This window comes from Eublepharis macularius, chromosome 12, assembly GCF_028583425.1.
Source record: "Eublepharis macularius isolate TG4126 chromosome 12, MPM_Emac_v1.0, whole genome shotgun sequence".
Taxonomy (NCBI): domain Eukaryota; kingdom Metazoa; phylum Chordata; class Lepidosauria; order Squamata; family Eublepharidae; genus Eublepharis; species Eublepharis macularius.
The window spans coordinates 8,303,372-8,324,079 of NC_072801.1; positions in this window are offsets into that span (position 1 = coordinate 8,303,372).

The window sequence follows — 20,708 nt, forward strand, 5'->3', positions numbered from 1 at the left end:
CTACGGCAGTCGCTGGCTCCATTATTCCCTTTGGGCAAGCATCATTTCTATTATTCCCTATGGGCAGTCGCAGTCTCCATTATTCCCTAGGAGAAAGCATGGTTTGCATTATTCCCTATGAGGATTATTCCCTAAGGGCAAGCAAATTTTCCATTATTCCTTATGGGCAATCACTGTCCCCATTATGCCCCAGGGGAAGCATGGTTTCCTTTATTCCCTAAGGCCACTCGCTGTCACCATTATTCCCTATGGACTATCACTGTTTTCAGTATTCCCTATGGTCAGTCGCTGTTTTCATTATTGCCTAAGGACAATCACTGTTTTCATTATTCCCTACGGTCAATCGCAATCTCCATTTTTCCTTATTCTTTCCATTTTTCGCTATGAACGAACTTCTCTTCCCATTATTCCCTATGGGCAATTGCTATTCCAATTCTTCCCTATGTGCAAGCATGCTTTCCATTATTCCCTATGGGCAATAGCTGTCCCCATTTTTCCCTATGGGCAAGCACTTTTCCTTTATTCCCTATGGCCACTTAACGTCCCCATTATTACCTATGGACAATCACTGTCTCCATTATTCCCAATAGACAATCGCTGTTTTCATTATTTTCTAAGTGCAAGTATGCTTTCTATAATTCTCTATTGGCAGTCGTTGTCTCCATTATTCCCTATGGGCAATTGCTTTCTCCATTATTCCCTACATCAAGGATTTTTACCAATATTCCCTATGGCCACTCGCTGTTCCCATTATTCCTTATGGGCAAGCATGGTTTCCTACATTCCCTATGGCCAATTTCTGTCCCATTATTCCCTATAAACCATCACTGCTTATTATTATTCCCTATTCCCTATTCATTATTGGCTGTTTCCTATGCCCATGTTTTGATTATTCCCTATCGGCATTCGCTTTTCCCATTATTCCCTATGGGCATGCATGGTTTCTATGATTCCCTATGGACAATCGCTGTTCTGATTATTCCCTATATGATATTGCTGTTCCCATTATTACCTGGGGACAAGCATGCTTAACATTATTCTCTATCAGCAATAGCGGTCCACATTATTCCCTGTGGGCACGCATGGTTTCCATTATTTCCTAGGAGCCATCACTGTCTCATTAATTCCCGGTAGGCAATCATTATACCCTATGGGCAATCACTGTCTCCATTATTCCATATGGCCAAGCATGCTTTCCAGTATTCCCTATGGGCAATCACTTTCTCCATGATTCCCTAAGTGTAAGTATGATTTCCTTCATTCTCTAAGGCCACTCGCTGTCCCCATTATTCCCTAAGCACATTCGCTGTTATCATTATTCCCTATGGAGAAGCATGCTTTCCATTTTTCCTCGTGAATGAACACTGTTCTCATTATTCCCTAAGGACAAGTGCTGTTCCTGTTATTCCCTATGGGCAAGCATCATTTCCATTATTCCCTATGGGAAATCCCTGTCTCCGTTATTCCCTATGGACAAGCACTATTTTCATTATTTCCATCAGACAAGCATTCTTTTCAGTATTCCCTATGGGCAATTGCTGTCTCCATTCTTCCCTAAGGGCAAGCAGAGTACCCCTTATTCCCTATGAGCAATCACTGTCTCCAATATTCCCTAATAACTATCACTGTTCTGCTTATCCCCTAAGGGCAAGCATCTTTTCCTGTTATTACCTATGGGGAAGCGCTGTCCCCATTACGCCCTATGCACAAGCATGGTTTCCATTACTTCCAATGGGCAATCGCTGTCCGATTAATCCCCTATGGGCAATCGCTGTCCGCATTATTATGATGTATGTGTATCTATCCTGTTTTGTTTTCCTTTCTCTCTCTCTCTCCCCCCCTATCCATCTCACCATCTCTCTCTCTCTCTCTCTCTACCTTTCTATCTTGTTCTGTCTTTTCTAATATTTTTGTTTTTCTCTCCTTTCTTTCTTTCTTTCTTTCTTTCTTTCTTCCATTCTTCCTTCCATCCTTCCTTCCTTCCTTCCTTCCTTCCTTCCTTCCTTCCTTCCTTCCTTTCTTTCTTTCTTTCTTTCTTTCTTTCTTTCTTTTTTTCTTTCTTTCTTTCTTTCTTTAATCTATCTTTCTATCTATATTGTTCTGTCTCTATAACTATATCTATATCCAACTCTATATCTATTTGAAGTGTTCCCATTCTGTTCTAGCTCTAGGACACTGGATCTCTATGTAGCCTTTTCTATCTGTTTATCTGTATCTGTAGCTTCCTGTCTACTTATTACTTTCTAATTCTGTTTCTTTCTGTAACTATCTATCTGAATCTATTTCTTTCTATGTATACCTTTCCATTCCTATCTCTTTCTATCACTAGCTTTCAGTTTCTCTATGATTAGATCTACTGTTTTCTATATACCTTTCTGTAACTATATCTATGTATATATTTTTCTAATGTTTTTGTTTTTCTTTCCTAGTTTCTCTCTCTCTCTCTCTCTCTCTCTCTCTCTCTCTCTCTCTTGTTCTCTCTGACTCCATATCTACTTGTATCATTCGTATTCTACTTCTAGGTCTAGCACAGTTGATACCTAAGTAGCCTGTTCTCTCTGTTTCTCTACTTCTGTCTCTTATTATCTGTTTATTTTTCTATCTATTTCAATCAACTGTCATAGAGCTAGAAACAGAATGTAAAGCCTTCAAATAGATATAGAGTTAGACTGAAGAAGATAGCTTGATAAATAAAAAGGAGAGGAAAACAATATCGTTTGAAATAGATAGCTACACATAGATAGCTACACATAGATTACAAATAAACAGAGAAACAGATAGAAAAAGCTGCATAGAGAAGTAATGAGCTAGATCTAGAAACCTATAGAATACAAATGCTACAAGAAGATATAGCAAGATAGAACGAGCTAGAGAGATATAGAAAGGGAAAATGAAAGCTAGAAAGTGATAGGAAAGGCCAGATATACATACAAAGAGATAGATTCAGATAGATAGTGGTAGAAAGACATAGAAAGAAAAAGATAGAGATAGAAAGTAACAGATAGTAAGAGCCGTATAGACAGAAATAGATAGAAAAAGCTACAGAGAGATAAACTGAGCTAGATCTAGAAACAAATAGAATGTGAACTCTACAAATCGATAGAGGTTCGGACAGTACAAGATAGAAATAACGAAATAAACAAATAGGTAGCAGCTGAGAAAAACCAAAAGATAAGATAGTTAGAGATAGATGAAGGTAGTTAGATAAAAGTAAATAGAAAGCAATAAGATAGATACAGAAATACAAAATGAAAACTAGTGATAGAAAGAGGAAAGTGTATGTATACTTATCTGAACCTTGGTGAAGCAAAAAAAGTATATAGAAACCATAGAGATAGATATAGAAGGAGAGAAAACGAAAACTAATGAAATTCAGAAAGTTAGTGGTTGGAAGACATAGAAGGATAGAAAGTAACAAAAATACATAGAGATCCACTGTCAATACAAACACTTCAAATAAATATAGAGACAGAGAACAAAGATAGATAGAGAGATAGAGAGATAGAGAGATGAGAAAGAGAGAGGAGAAAAAAGAAAAAATAGATACGTAAACATTGGTGCAGATAGTTAGAGAAATATATAGAAAACAATATAGATATAGAGAAAGAGAAAATGAAAGCTAGTGATAGAAAGAGCAGATATACATAGATTCAGAAAGTTTGTGGTGGAAAGAAGCAAATAGAAAAGGCTACATAGAGATCCAGTGAGCTAGAGCTAGAAATGAGAACGCTTCAAATAAACAGAACAAGATAGATAGATGGATAGACTGCTAGAAAGGAGAAAAGACATTAGGAGATTTATACACCTACACATAGTTGAAAAAAGAGAAAGGTAGAAAGAAAGAGGGAAAAGAAACAAATAGTATGAGCTGCATAGACAGAAATAGATGGAAAAGTCAACATAGAGATAACCTGAGCTAGATCTAGAAACAGAATGCAAACTCTACAAATAGAGGTTTGGACAGAACAAGATAGAAATAACTAAATAAACAGATAGGTAGAAGCCGAGAAAAACCAAATCAGATAGAAAAAAGATAGATACACATAGATGAAGATAGTTAGAGAAAGCAATAAGGTAGATACAGAAAGCGAAAATAAAAGCTAGTGATAGGAAAGTGCACGTATACTTATCTGAAGCTATGTAACATGGGTGAAGATAGTTAGAGAAAGGTATATAGAAAACAATAGAGATGAATACAGAAAGAGAGAAAATGAAAGCTAGTGATAGAGACAGGAAAGGGCAGATATACATAGAAAGAGATAGATTCAGAAAGTTAGTGGCGGGAAGACAAAGAAAGAAACAGATAGAGCTAGAAAGTATAGACAGAAAGATAAAAGATCCACTATTTCCAGTTTTTGTTTTTCTCTCTTGTCCTGTCTGACCCAAATCTGAATGCATTTGCCTTCAGTTTCTAACTCTAGCACACTTGACCTCTATGTAGCCTTTTCTATCTGTTTCTCTGTATCTCTCTTACTGTTTATTTGTTACTTTCTATCTCTGTATCTTTCTGTCTTTCCACCACTGAATCTATCTTTCTATGAATATCTGCCCTTTCCTATCTTTCTATCTCTAGCTATCATTTTCTCTCTTTCTATATCTCACTATCACTTTCTACACACCTTTCTCTATTTTCATCTATGTGTATGTATGTGTATTAAAATTTTCTGAATAGAAAGGAGAGATCCTTTCAATATATCCATCTATCAATATATTTTCTTCTGTCTTCTCTATGTAGCTTTTTCTATCTCTCTTCCTATATGTCTCTTACTGTCTATTTGTTAATTTCTTTCTTTCTTTCTTTCTTTTTCTTTTTCTTTCTTTCTTTCTTTCTTTCTTTCTTTCTTTCTTTCTTTCTCTCTCTCGCTCTCTCTCTCCCTCTCTCTTGTTCTGTCTCTATATCTATTTGAAGTGTTCACATTCTGTTCTAGCTCAGTGTCTGTAGCCTTTTCTATCTGTGCCTCTTACTGTCCATTTGTTACTTTCTCTCTCTGTTTCTATCACTATCTGAATCTATCTCTTTTTATGTATACCTTTCCATTCTTTTTCTATCTATCATCTATCATCTAGCTTGTTCTGTCTGACCTTCTTTGTATTTGCATTCCTGTTTCTACTTGTAGCACAGTTGATATATCCTTTTCTGTTTCTCTGTATATGTCTCTTGCTGTCTATTTGTTACTTCCTGTCTCTATCTCTATCTGGAAAACAGGCTAGTCCTTAGGGAATAATGAAAAAACACCTGCCCATAGGGAATAATGCTAACCATGCTTACCCCTAGGGAATAATGGAGACAGCGATTGCCCATAGGGAATGATGGAAATCATGTTTGCCCATAGAGAATAATGGAGACAGCAATTCCCCTAGAGAATACTGGATACCACGGTTGCCCTTAAGGAATAATGGAAAGAGCGATTGCCCACAGGGAATAATGTAAACCATGCTTGTCCATAGGGAATAATGGTGACAGCAATTACCCATAGGAAATCACAGCCCATGGTCTAGAGGGAGTTTCCAATGGTTGTAAGAATCCAGGGGGATTCCCCTTCCTTGATTTTCCCATTATACATACTGGGCAGGAGGATATGTATTGAGATATATCCTTTCTTGTTTTCATTACTCCCTAAGGGCACGCATGTTTTCCATTATTCCCTATGAGCAATCACTGTCTCCAATATTCCCTAATGACTATCACTGTTCTGCTTATCCCCTAAGGGCAAGCATCTTTTTCTGTTATTACCTATGGGGAAGCACTGTCCCCATTATGCCCTATGCGCAAGCATGGTTTCCGTTACTTCCAATGGGCAATCACTGTCCGATTAATCCCCTACGGGCAATCGCTGTCAGCAATATTATTATGTATGTGTGTCTATCTTGTTTTGTTTTTCTTTTTTTCTCTTCTGTCTCTGTCTGTCTATCTATCCATCTGTCTCTCTCTCTATATATATATCTTGTTCTGGCTGACTTTTTTTGTATTTGCATTCTGTTTCTACCTCTAGCACAGTTGATCTCTATTAGCCTTTTCTATCTGTTTCTCTGTATCTTACTGTCTATTTGTTACTTTCTGTCTCTGTATTTATGTGTAAGTATGTGTATCTACCTTTTCTAATATTTTTGTTTTTCTCTCCTTTTTTCTTTCTTACTTTCTTTCCGTCTGTCTGTCTGTCTGTCTATTTGAAGTGTTCACATTCTGTTCTAGCTCTAGGACAGTGGATCTCTATGTAGCCTTTTCTATCTGTTTCGCTGATCCAGAGGAGTTAGCTGTGTTAGTCTGTAGTAGCAAAATCAGAAAGAGTACAGTAGCACCTTTAAGACTAACCAATTTTATTGTAGCATAAGCTTTCGAGAATCAAGTTCTCTTCGTCAGATGCATGATACAAACTGGTCAAATACAGAAGAGGAGTGTGGAGAGGAAAGAGAAGGGGACATATATCAGAAGGGGACAGGATGCAATTAGTGGGGAGGCAACCAAAACATTCCTTTACTAGTAAACATAAACATCTCCTTTTGGTGTGGAGTCAGTTTGCAGCAGTAAAAGCATCCAATTCCTATGTATAACCAATTCCCGTGGTTATCCTTCGATAACCACGGGTCTCCCTGCCAGATGCATCTGACAAAGAGAACTGTGGTCCCCGAAAGTCCACACCAGGCACCACTGGTTTCTCTGTGTCTGCCTCTTACTGTCCAGGTTACTTTCTCTCTCTGTTTCTTTCTACATCTATCACTATCTTAATCTATCTCTTTCTATGTATACCTTTCCATTCCTATCCTTCTCACTAGCTTTCAGTTTGTCTATTTATCTCTATTGCTTTCTATATACCTTCCTGTAACTATGTGTATATGTTTCTGTTTTTGTTTCTCTGTCTCTTTGTTTCTTTCTTTCTATCTGTCTACCATCTATCATCTCTCTATCTATCTTGTTCTGTCTGACCTTTTTCTATGTGAAGCGTTTTGCATTCTGTTTCTAGCTCTAGCACAGTTGATCTGTATGTAGCCTTTTCTGTTTTTCTGTATCTGTCTCTTACTGTCTATTTATTACTTTCTGTCACTGTCTATGTGTAAGTATATGTATCTATCTTTTCTAATATTTTTGTTTTTCTCTGCTTTCTTTCTTTGTTTCTTTCTTTGTTTCTTCTTTCCTTCCATCTATATCTATATCTATATCTATATCTATATCTATATCTATATCTATATCTATATCTATATCTATATCTATATCTATATCTATATCTATAATCTATATCTATATCTATATCTATATCTATATCTATATCTATATCTATATCTATATCTATATCTATATCTATATCTATATAAGTGTTCCCATTCTGTTCTATTTCTAGGACAGTGGATCTCTATGTAGTCTTTTCTATCTCTATCTGTATCTCTTAATGTCTATTTATTACGTTCTTATTCTGTTTCTTTCTAGCACTATCTATACGAATATATCTCTTTCTATGTATACCTTTCCATTCCTATCTCTTTCTATCACTAGCTTTCAGTTTCTCTTTGTTTATCTCTATTGTTTTCTATATACCTTTCTGTAACTATATTTATGTGTACATTTTTCTAATGTTTTTGTTTTTCTATCTATCTATCTATCTATCTATCTATCTATCTATCTATCTATCTATCTATCTATCTATCTATCTATCTATCTATCTATCTATCTATCTATCTATCTATCTATCTATCTATCTATCTATCTATCTATCTATCTATCTATCTATCTATCTATCTATCGTTCTCTCTGACCCCGTATCTACTTGTATCATTCGTATTCTGCTTCTAGGTCTAGCACAGTTGCTATCTAAGTAGCCTGTTCTCTCTGTTTCTCTCTATCTGTCTCTAATTATGTTTATTTCTGTCATAGAGCTAGAAACATGAATGTTTCTATCTATCATCTATCATCTACCTTGTTCTCTCTGACTCTGTATCTACTTATATCATTCGCATTCTGCTTCTAGGAGTAGCACAGGACAGTAGACTTTCCTATCTGTTTCTGTATATCTGTCTCTTACTGTCTGTTTCTTTCTTTCTATCTCTATCTGTTTCAATCAATTGTCCTAGATCTAGAAACAGAATGTAAAGCCTTCAGATAGGTCTACAACTATCTATCAGCAGCAGCAGCAGCAGATATTCTATGAATATCTGCCCTTTCCTCTCTCTATCTCTAGCTATCATTTTCTCTCTTTCTAGATCTATCTCGATTGTTTTCTACAGAACTTTCTCTATTTTCATCTGTGTGTGTGTCTGTCTACAACTCCTAATCTTGTTTTTCTCTCTATCAGTCTATCTATCATCTCGTTCTGTCTATCCACCACTATCTTTCTGAATCTCTCTCTTTCTCTATAAATCTGCCCTTTCATCTATATGTATCTAGGTGTATCTGTCTATTTTAACTTATACTCTTTTTCTCTCCTTTTTACATATCGTTTTATTTATTTTTCTTTGGGCTGACTCTTCACAGTCTGTTTCTAGCTCTATGACAGTTGATAGAAAAGGATAGAAAGAAAGAAACAGTAAGAGACATATATAGAGAAACAGAAAGAAAAGGCTACTTAGATATCAACTGTGCTAGACCTAGAAACAGAATGTGAATGCTACAAGTAGATATGGAGTCCGACAGAATAAGATGGCTAGATAGATTGAAACAAGGAGAGAAAAACAAAAACATTAGAAAAATATACACAAAGATGAAGATAGAGAAAGGTGTATAGCAAAACAATAAAGAGAGATAGAAAAAGAGAAACTGTAAGCTAGTGATAAAGAGATAGGAGAGGACATAGAACGACATAGATGCAGAGAGAGATAGAAAGATATGAAAGCAACAGAAATAGCAATAAATAGTAAGAGACACATACAGATAAACAGAAAGGCTACATAAAGAGCCACTGTGCTAGAGCTAGAACAGAATGCGAATGCTTTAGGTAGATCTACAGTTGGACAGAACAAGATAGATAGATTGACTAATAGAAAGAAGACAAAAACAAAACCATTAGGAAAAGATAGATACACATACATTCCCACAGAGGAAAATAGATAGAGGAAAGTATTGAAAACGATAGAGACAGATATAGAAAGAGAGAAAATGAAAGCTAGTGATAGAAAGCAATAAAAAAGGGCAAATATACATAGAAAGAGATAGATTCAGGTTGATTAGTAGTGGAAAGACAAAGAAAGAGATAGAACTAGAAAGTAAAAAAAGAGACAGAAAGAGACAGATACAGAGAAACAGATAGAAAAGGCTACAGCTACAAATGCGAATGCTTCAAATAGATATATACAAAACAATACAGAAATATAGAGAGAGAAAATGATAGGTAGAGATAGAAAGGTCAGATGTACATAGAAAGAGATACAGATTAAGTAATAGTTATTATGTGATATATAAGAATAGAAATTAATTAATTAATTATGTTGCTGGCAGATAGGGGTGTAATTGAGAATTAACAGAATTAAAATTAATGAATACAAGAAGTATATAGAATATAGAATATAGAAGTAGCATATAGAATATAGGTTAAATTGATTGACTTATGCTGAAGGTATTTTTGGTTATAGCGATATTTAGAAATGTGCAGAACATGGGTCAAATTGATTGACTTATGTCGAACGTATATTGTGTTTATAGGTATATTTAGAAATGTGTAGAATTATAGGTATATTTAGAAATCTGTCAAATTGATTGACTTTATGTTATAAAGATAAGAGATATAAGAGATATAAGAGGAAGTAAAGAGTAACATATAGAGTATAAGTTAAATTGGTTGACTTATAAATGTATTCATCACTTATGAGTACTCAAGTTATGTATAGGGAGGGATAAATTGTTTGTCCCATATTGATGACATTAGAATGAATAAGTTAGAGTACAGGATATTGAGAATATTACCACTATTATTACTATTGAATAACATGCCAGGAATGTATTAGTTAGTTGATAAGTGAAGGGAAATTGACTTAGTACTGTGTTATAATAGACTAGCTTAGAAGAGTGTGAAAGTATATGTTTAATTGACAAAATAAGTTGAAATGAGTAGGGGAAGAATAGACAAAGGGTTGGAAAACTGTTGGAAGTCAACAAACGGGGGGGGAAGGGAGGGGGTTAGAACTGGAATATTAAAGTAATTTGATTGTTATAAATGACAAAATATTTCTAATTCCAATAAAAATTTAATAAAAAAAAGAAAGAGATACAGATAGTGGTAGAAATAAAGAAACAGAGAGAAAGTATACAAACAAGTAAGAGACAGCGAGAGAAAGAAAAAGCCACATAGAGATATACTGAGCTAGATCTAGAAACATATAGAATGCGAATGCTACAAATAGGTATAGATTCAGACAGAACAAGATAGAAATAATAGAAAGACGGAGCGAAATTCAAAAACAGAAAAAGATATACATAGATACACATAGAAGAAAATAGAGAAAGGTATACAGAAAGAGCTAGATATAGGAGAGAAAATGAAAGCTAGAGATAGGAAAGGGCAAATATTCATAGAAAGAGGTAGATTAAGATGGATAGTGGTCGAAAGACATAGTAGGAATCAGCGATAGAAAGTACGAGACATATAGACAGAAACAGAAAAAGCCACATAGCGATAAACTGAGCTAGAAACATAGCAAGTGAATGCTTCAAATAGATAGAGGTTCGGACACCACAAAATAGAAATAACTAAATAAACAGATAGAGTGAAAGAAGTGAGAAAAACCAAATCAGATAGAAAAAGATAGATACACGGATACACTTAGATGAAGATTGTTCAAAAAAAGTATTTAGAAAGAGATAGGAAAGGACAAATATACATAGAAATAGATTCTGCTAGATCGTGCTGGAAAGAAATAGAAAGAAAAAAATAGAGAGAGAATAACAAATAGACTGTAAGAGACAGATACAGAGAAAGGTAGAAATGGCTACACACAGATCCACTGTAGCAGAGCTAGAAATAGAATGCGAACACTTCAACTAGATATACAGTCAAAACAAGATAGATACTTAGATAGATTAATAGAAAGATGGAGAGACAAACACATTAGAAAAAGATACTCATACATACACACACAGAGGAAAATAGTTAGAGAAAGGTATATAGAAAATGAGATCGATAGAAAGGTATGTGTAACTATCTTTGTCTAATGTTTTGGTTTTCTATTTCTTTCTATCAGTCTATCCATCTTGTTCTATCCGACTACATCTATTTGAAGTGTTTGCATTCTGTTTATAGCTCTAGCAAAGTTCATCTAAAGTGAAGCCCTTTCTATCTCTCTGCCTCTCACTGTCCGTTTGTTACTCTTTATCTTTCTATGTCTTTCCACCACTATCTGTCTGACTCTATCTCTGTCTATGAATTTTCCTTTCCTATCTCTAGCTATCGTTTTCTCTCTTTTTATATCTCTTGCTCTCGTTTTCCACATACCTTTCTCTCTTTTCATCTATGTGTAGGTATGTGTATAAATCTCAGTGGATCTCTATGTAGCCTTTTCTATCTGTTTATTTCTATTTGTTACTTTCTAGGTCTTTCCACCACTTTCTGAATCTATCCCTTTCTATGTATATCTTCTCTTTCTATCACTAGCTTTCATTTTCTCTCTCTCTAGCTATCTCTATTGTTTTCTATATACCTTTACATATCTATTTTCTTTTTTTCTCCTCTCTCTCTCATCTATCTATCTTGTTCTAACTGTCTCTATATTTATTAGAAGTGTTTGCATTGACAGTGGATCTCTATGTAGAGAAAGGTATATAGAAAACGAGAGAGAGATAGAAAGGTAACTATCTTTTTCTAATGTTTTGGTTTTCTAGTTCTTTCTATCAGTCTATCCATCTTGTTCTATCCGACTACATCTATTTGAACTGTTTGCATTCTGTTTATAGCTCTAGCTAAGTTCATCTAAAGTGAAGCCTTATCTATCTGTTTCTGCCTGCCTCTTACTGTCCATTTGTTACTTTGTATCTTTCTATGTCTTTCCACCACTATCTGCCTGACTCTATCTCTGTCTATGAATTTTCCTTTCCTGTCTCTAGCTATCATTTTCTCTCTTTTTATATCTCTTGCTCTCGTTTTCTACATACCTTTCTCTCTTTTAATCTGTGTGTAGGTATGTGTATAAATCTCAGTGGATCTCTATGTAGCCTTTTCTATCAGTTTATTTCTATTTGTTACTTTCTATGTCTTTCCACCACTTTCCGAATCTATCCCTTTCTATGCTCTTTCTATCATTTTCTCTCTCTCTAGCTATCTCTATTGTTTTCTATATACCTTTCTCTTTCTGCACGATGTATCTATTTTCTTTTTTTCTCCTCTCTCTCTCATCTAACTATTTTGTTCTAACTGTCTCTATATTTATTTGAAGTGTTTGCATTGACAGTGGATCTCTATGTATTTTTGTTACTTTCTGTTTCTTTCTATGCCTTCCCACCACTAACTTTCTGAATTTCATTAGCTTTCGTTTTCTATCTTTCTGTATCTATCTCTATTGTTTTCTATATACCTTTCACTTTCATCACCAAGGTGCAGATAAGAATACGTACACTTTTCTATCTTTTTATCACTAGCTTTCATATTGTATTCCTGTATCTATCGTATTGCTTTCTATTTAACTTTATCGAACTATCTTCATTTATCTCTATCTTCATCTTTTGGTTTTTCTCAGCTTCTACCTATCTGTTTATTTAGTTATTTCTATCTTGTTCTGTCCGAACCTCTATTTGTAGAATTCACATTCTATCTTTTTCTAGATCTAGCTCAGTTTATCTCTCTGTAGCTTTTTCGATCTATTTCTGTCTATACGGCTCATACTATTTGTTACTTTCTATCTCATCTTTTTCTTTCCATGTCTTTCTACCACTATCTATCGGAATGTACAGCTGCCCTTTCCTACTGCTTTCTAGCTTTCATTTCTCTCTATATCTCTCTAGCTCTTTCCATATCTCTATTGCTGTTTATTTTGTTATTTCTACCTTGTTCTGTCTAAACCTATATCTACTTGTAGCATTTGTATTCTATAGGTTTTCTAGATCTAGCTCATTATCTCTATGCAGCTTTTTCTATCTGTTTCTCTGTGTGTCTCTTAGTGTTTGTTACTTCCTGTCTGTTTTTCTAATCTATGAGTAGCTATCTATTTCAAATGATATTGTTTTCCTCTCCTTTTTATTTATCCATTCATCTTCTTCAGTCTAATTCTATATCTATTTGAAGGCTTTACATTCTGTTTCTGGCTCTACGACAGTTGATTGAAACAGATAGAGATAGAAATAGATAATAAGAGACAGATATAGAGAAACAGAGAGAACAGGCTACTTAGATATCAACTGTACTAGACCTAGAAGCAGAATGTGAATGATAGAAGTAGATACGGAGTCAGAGAGAACAAGATAGATAGACAGATAGATAGATAGATAGATAGATAGATAGATAGATAGATAGATAGATAGATAGATAGATAGATAGATAGATAGATAGATAGATAGATAGATAGATAGATAGATAGATAGATAGATAGATAGATAGATAGATAGATAGATAGATAGAAACAAGGAGAGAAAAGCAAAAACAAAAATATACACATAGATAAGATAGTTACAGAAAGGTATATAGAAAACAGAGCTACATACAGAGAGGATCTGAAAGCTAGTGATAGAAAGAATGGAAAGGTATACAAAGAAAGAGATAGATTCAGATAGTGATTGAATGTTGTAGAAAGAAACAAATGGACAGTAAGAGGCAGACACAGATAGAAAAGGCTACAGACACTGAACTAGAACAGAATGTGAACACTTCAAATAGATATGGAGACAGAACAAGCTAGAGAGAAAGAAATATATACAGTTAGAACAAGATAGAAAAGGAAAATTCATAGACAGATAGAGTCAGACAGATAGTGGTGGAAAGACAGAAAGATACAAAGTAACAAATGGACAGTGAGAGGCAGACAGAGATAGAAAAGGCTTCACTTTAGATGAACTTTGCTAGAGCTATAAACAGAATGCAAACACTTCAAATAGATGTAGTCGGATAGAACAAGATGGATAGACTGATAGAAATAGAAAACCAAAATATTAGAAAAAGATAGTTACACATACCTTTCTATCTCTATCTCGTTTTCTATATACCTTTCTCTAACTATTTTCCTCTGTGTGTGTATGTATGAGTATCTTTTTCTAATGTGTTTGTCTCTCCATCTTTCTATCAATCTATCTTGTTTTGACTGTATATCTAGTTGAAGCATTCACATTCTGTTTCTAGCTCTGCTACAGTGGATCTGTGTGTAGCCATTTCTACCTTTCTCTGTATCTGTCTCTTACAGTCTATTTGTTATTCTCTCTCTATTTTTTTCTTTCTATTTCTATTTCAGCACGATCTAACAGAATCTATTTCTATGTATATTTGTCCTTTCCTATCTCTTTCTAAATACTTTTTTCGAACAATCTTCATCTAAGTGTATCCGTGTATCTATCTTTTTCTATCTGATTTGGCTTTTCTCACTTCTTTCACTCTATCTCTTTATTTAGTTATTTCTATTTTATTGTGTCCGAACCTCTATCTATTTGAAGCGTTCACTTGCTATGTTTCTAGCTCAGTTTATCTCTATGTGGCTTTTTCTGTTTCTGTCTATATGTCTCGTACTTTCTATCGCTGATTCCTACTATGTCTTTCGACCACTATCCATCTTAATCTACCTCTTTCTATGAATATTTGCCCTTTCCTATCTCTAGCTTTCATTTTCTCTCCTACAACTAGCTCTCTTTCTGTATACCTTTCTCTATTTTCTTCTATGTGTATCTATGTATATCTTTTTCTGTTTTTGAATTTCTCTCCGTCTTTCTATTATTTCTATCTTGTTCTGTCTGAACCTATACCTATTTGTAGCATTCGCATTCTATATGTTTCTAGATCTAGCTCAGTATATCTCTATATGGCTTTTTCTTTCTCTCGCTGTCTCTTACTTGTTTGTATACTTTCTCTCTGTTTCTTTATTTCTACCACTATCTGTATCTCTTTCTTTTTTTTATTAAATTTTTATTGGAATTAGAAATATTTTGTCATTTATAACAATCAAATTACTTTAATATTCCAGTTCTAACCCCCTCCCTTCCCCCCCCGTTTGTTGACTTCCAACAGTTTTCCAACCCTTTGTCTATTCTTCCCCTACTCATTTCAACTTATTTTGTCAATTAAACATATACTTTCACACTCTTCTAAGCTAGTCTATTGACACAGTACTAAGTCAATTTCCCTTCACTTATCAACTAACTAATACATTCCTGGCATGTTATTCAATAGTAATAATAGTGGTAATATTCTCAATATCCTGTACTCTAACTTATTCATTCTAATGTCATCAATATGGGACAAACAATTTATCCCTCCCTATACATAACTTGAGTACTCATAAGTGATGAATACATTTATAAGTCAACCAATTTAACTTATACTCTATATGTTACTCTTTACTTCCTCTTATATCTCTTATATCTCTTATCTTTATAACATAAAGTCAATCAATTTGACTCATATTCTACACATTTCTAAATATACCTATAAACACAATATACGTTCGACATAAGTCAATCAATTTGACCCATGTTCTGCACATTTCTAAATATCGCTATAACCAAAAATACCTTCAGCATAAGTCAATCAATTTAACCTATATTCTATATGCTACTTCTATATTCTATATAGAATATACTTCAATATTCTATATTCATTAATTTTAATTCTGTTAATTCTCAATAACACCCCTATCTGCCAGCAACATAATTAATTAATTAATTTCTATTCTTATATATCACATAATAACTATTACTTAATCTGTATCTCTTTCTATGTACATCTGACCTTTCTATCTCTACCTATCATTTTCTCTCTCTATATTTCTGTATTGTTTTGTATATATCTATTTGAAGCATTCGCATTTGTAGCTGTAGCCTTTTCTATCTGTTTCTCTGTATCTGTCTCTTTCTGTCTCTTTTTTTACTTTCTAGTTCTATCTCTTTCTTTGTCTTTCCACTACTTTCCACTACTTGTCTTTCCACTACTTTCCACTACTTTGTCTTTCCACTCTGTCTTTCCACTACTAATCAACCTGAATCTATCTCTTTCTATGTATATTTGCCCTTTTTTATTGCTTTCTATCACTAGCTTTCATTTTCTCTCTTTCTATATCTGTCTCTATCGTTTTCAATACTTTCCTCTATCTATTTTCCTCTGTGGGAATGTATGTGTATCTATCTTTTCCTAATGGTTTTGTTTTTGTCTTCTTTCTATCTATCTTGTTCTGTCCAACTGTAGATCTACCTAAAGCATTCGCATTCTGTTCTAGCTCTAGCACAGTGGCTCTTTATGTAGCCTTTCTGTTTATCTGTATGTGTCTCTTACTATTTATTGCTATTTCTGTTGCTTTCATATCTTTCTATCTCTCTCTGCATCTATGTCGTTCTATGTCCTCTCCTATCTCTTTATCACTAGCTTACAGTTTCTCTTTTTCTATCTCTCTTTATTGTTTTGCTATACACCTTTCTCTATCTTCATCTTTGTGTATATTTTTCTAATGTTTTTGTTTTTCTCTCCTTGTTTCAATCTATCTAGCCATCTTATTCTGTCGGACTCCATATCTACTTGTAGCATTCACATTCTGTTTCTAGGTCTAGCACAGTTGATATCTAAGTAGCCTTTTCTTTCTGTTTCTCTATATATGTCTCTTACTGTTTCTTTCTTTCTATCCTTTTCTATCAACTGTCATAGAGCTAGAAACAGACTGTGAAGAGTCAGCCCAAAGAAAAATAAATAAAACGATACGTAAAAAGGAGAGAAAAAGAGTATAAGTTAAAATAGACAGATACACCTAGATACATATAGATGAAAGGGCAGATTTATAGAGAAAGAGAGAGATTCAGAAAGATAGTGGTGGATAGAACGAGATGATAAGATAGACTGATAGAGAGAAAAACAAGATTAGGAGTTGTAGACAGACACACAGATGAAAATAGAGAAAGTTCTGTAGAAAACAATCGAGATAGATCTAGAAAGAGAGAAAATGATAGCTAGAGATAGAGAGAGGAAAGGGCAGATATTCATAGAATATCTGCTGCTGCTGCTGATAGATAGTTGTAGACCTATCTGAAGGCTTTACATTCTGTTTCTAGATCTAGGACAATTGCTTGAAACAGATAGAGATAGAAAGAAACAAACAGACAGTAAGAGACAGATATACAGAAACAGATAGGAAAGTCTACTGTCCTGTGCTACTCCTAGAAGCAGAATGCGAATGATACAAGTAGATACGGGGTCAGAGAGAACGATAGATGATAGATAGATAGATAGATAGATAGATAGATAGATAGATAGATAGATAGATAGATAGATAGATAGATAGATAGATAGATAGATAGATAGATAGATAGATAGATAGATAGATAGATAGATAGATAGATAGATAGATAGAAAAACAAAAACAGAAAAATATACACATAAATATAGTTACAGAAAGGTATATAGAAAACAATAGAGATAAACAAAGAGAAACTGAAAGCTAGTGATAGAAAGAGATAGGAATGGAAAGGTATACATAGAAAGAGATATATTCGTATAGATAGTGCTAGAAAGAAACAGAATAAGAACGTAATAAATAGACATTAAGAGATACAGATAGAGATAGAAAAGACTACATAGAGATCCACTGTCCTAGAAATAGAACACTTATATAGATATAGATATAGATATAGATATAGATATAGATATAGATATAGATATAGATATAGATATAGATATAGATATAGATATAGATATAGATATAGATATAGATGGAAGCAAAGAAGAAACAAAGAAAGAAACAAAGAAAGAAAGCAGAGAAAAACAAAAATATTAGAAAAGATAGATACATATACTTACACATAGACAGTGACAGAAAGTAATAAATAGACAGTAAGAGACATACAGAAAAACAGAAAAGGCTACATACAGATCAACTGTGCTAGAGCTAGAAACAGAATGCAAAACGCTTCACATAGAAAAAGGTCAGACAGAACAAGATAGATAGAGAGATGATAGATGGTAGACAGATAGAAAGAAAGAAACAAAGAGACAGAGAAACAAAAACAGAAACATATACACATAGTTACAGGAAGGTATATAGAAAGCAATAGAGATAAATAGACAAACTGAAAGCTAGTGAGAAGGATAGGAATGGAAAGGTATACATAGAAAGAGATAGATTAAGATAGTGATAGATGTAGAAAGAAACAGAGAGAGAAAGTAACCTGGACAGTAAGAGGCAGACACAGAGAAACCAGTGGTGCCTGGTGTGGACTTTCGGGGACCACAGTTCTCTTTGTCAGATGCATCTGGCAGGGAGACCCGTGGTTATCGAAGGATAACCACGGGAATTGGTTATACATAGGAATTGGATGCTTTTACTGCTGCAAACTAACACGGCAAACTGACTCCACACCAAAAGGAGATGTTTATGTTTACTAGTAAAGGAATGTTTTGGTTGCCTCCCCACTAATTGCATCCTGTCCCCTTCTGATATATGTCCCCTTCTCTTTCCTCTCCACACTCCTCTTCTGTATTTGACCAGTTTGTATCATGCATCTGACGAAGAGAACTTGATTCTCGAAAGCTTATGCTACAATAAAATTGGTTAGTCTTAAAGGTGCTACTGTACTCTTTCTGATTTTGCTACTACAGACTAACACAGCTAACTCCTCTGGATCAGCGAAACAGATAGAAAAGGCTACATAGAGATCCACTGTCCTAGAGCTAGAACAGAATGTGAACACTTCAAATAGACAGACAGACAGACAGACAGACGGAAAGAAAGTAAGAAAGAAAAAAGGAGAGAAAAACAAAAATATTAGAAAAGGTAGATACACATACTTACACATAAATACAGAGACAGAAAGTAACAAATAGACAGTAAGAGACATACAGAGAAACAGATAGAAAAGGCTAATAGAGATCAACTGTGCTAGAGGTAGAAACAGAATGCAAATACAAAAAAAGTCAGCCAGAACAAGATATATATAGAGAGAGAGACAGATGGATAGATAGACAGAGACAGAAGAGAAAAAAAGAAAAACAAAACAAGATAGACACACATACATAATAATATTGCTGACAGCGATTGCCCGTAGGGGATTAATCGGACAGTGATTGCCCATTGGAAGTAACGGAAACCATGCTTGCGCATAGGGCATAATGGGAACAGCGCTTCCCCATAGGTAATAACAGAAAAAGATGCTTGCCCTTAGGGGATAAGCAGAACAGTGATAGTCATTAGGGAATATTGGAGACAGTGATTGCTCATAGGGAATAATGGAAAACATGCGTGCCCTTAGGGAGTAATGAAAACAAGAAAGGATATATCTCAATACATATCCTCCTGCCCAGTATGTATAATGGGAAAATCAAGGAAGGGGAATCCCCCTGGATTCTTACAACCATTGGAAACTCCCTCTAGACCATGGGCTGTGATTTCCTATGGGTAATTGCTGTCACCATTATTCCCTATGGACAAGCATGGTTTACATTATTCCCTGTGGGCAATCGCTCTCTCCATTATTCCTTAAGGGCAACCGTGGTATCCAGTATTCTCTAGGGGAATTGCTGTCTCCATTATTCTCTATGGGCAAACATGATTTCCATCATTCCCTATGGGCAATCGCTGTCTCCATTATTCCCTAGGGGTAAGCATGGTTAGCATTATTCCCTATGGGCAGGTGTTGTTTTCATTATTCCCTAAGGACTAGCCTGTTTTCCAGATAGAGATAGAGACAGGAAGTAACAAATAGACAGCAAGAGACATATACAGAGAAACAGAAAAGGATATATCAACTGTGCTACAAGTAGAAAGAGGAATGCAAATACAAAGAAGGTCAGACAGAACAAGCTAGATGATAGATGATAGATAGAAAAAGAATGGAAAGGTATACATAAAAAGAGATAGATTCAGATAGTGATAGAAACAGAGAGAGAAAGTAACAAATGGACAGTAAGAGGCACAGATAGAAAAGGCTACAGACACTGAGCTAGAACAGAATGTGAACACTTCAAATAGATATAGAGACAGAACAAGAGAGAGGGAGAGAGAGGGAGAGAGAGAGAAAGAAAGAAAGAAAGAAAGAAAGAAAGAGAAAGAAAGAAAGAAAGAAAGAAAAAGAAAAGAAGAAATTAACAAATAGACAGTAAGAGACATATAGGAAGAGAGATAGAAAAAGCTACATAGAGAAGACAGAAGAAAATATATTGATAGATGGATATATTGAAAGGAGTCTCTCCTTTCTATTCAGAAAATTTTAATACACATACATACACATAGATGAAAATAGAGAAAGGTGTGTAGAAAATGATAGTGAGATATAGAAAGAGAGAAAATGATAGCTAGAGATAGAAAGATAGGAAAGGGCAGATATTCATAGAAAGATAGATTCAGTGGTGGAAAGACAGAAAGATACAGAGATAGAAAGTAACAAATAAACAGTAAGAGAGATACAGAGAAACAGATAGAAAAGGCTACATAGAGGTCAAGTGTGCTAGAGTTAGAAACTGAAGGCAAATGCATTCAGATTTGGGTCAGACAGGACAAGAGAGAAAAACAAAAACTGGAAATAGTGGATCTTTTATCTTTCTGTCTATACTTTCTAGCTCTATCTGTTTCTTTCTTTGTCTTCCCGCCACTAACTTTCTGAATCTATCTCTTTCTATGTA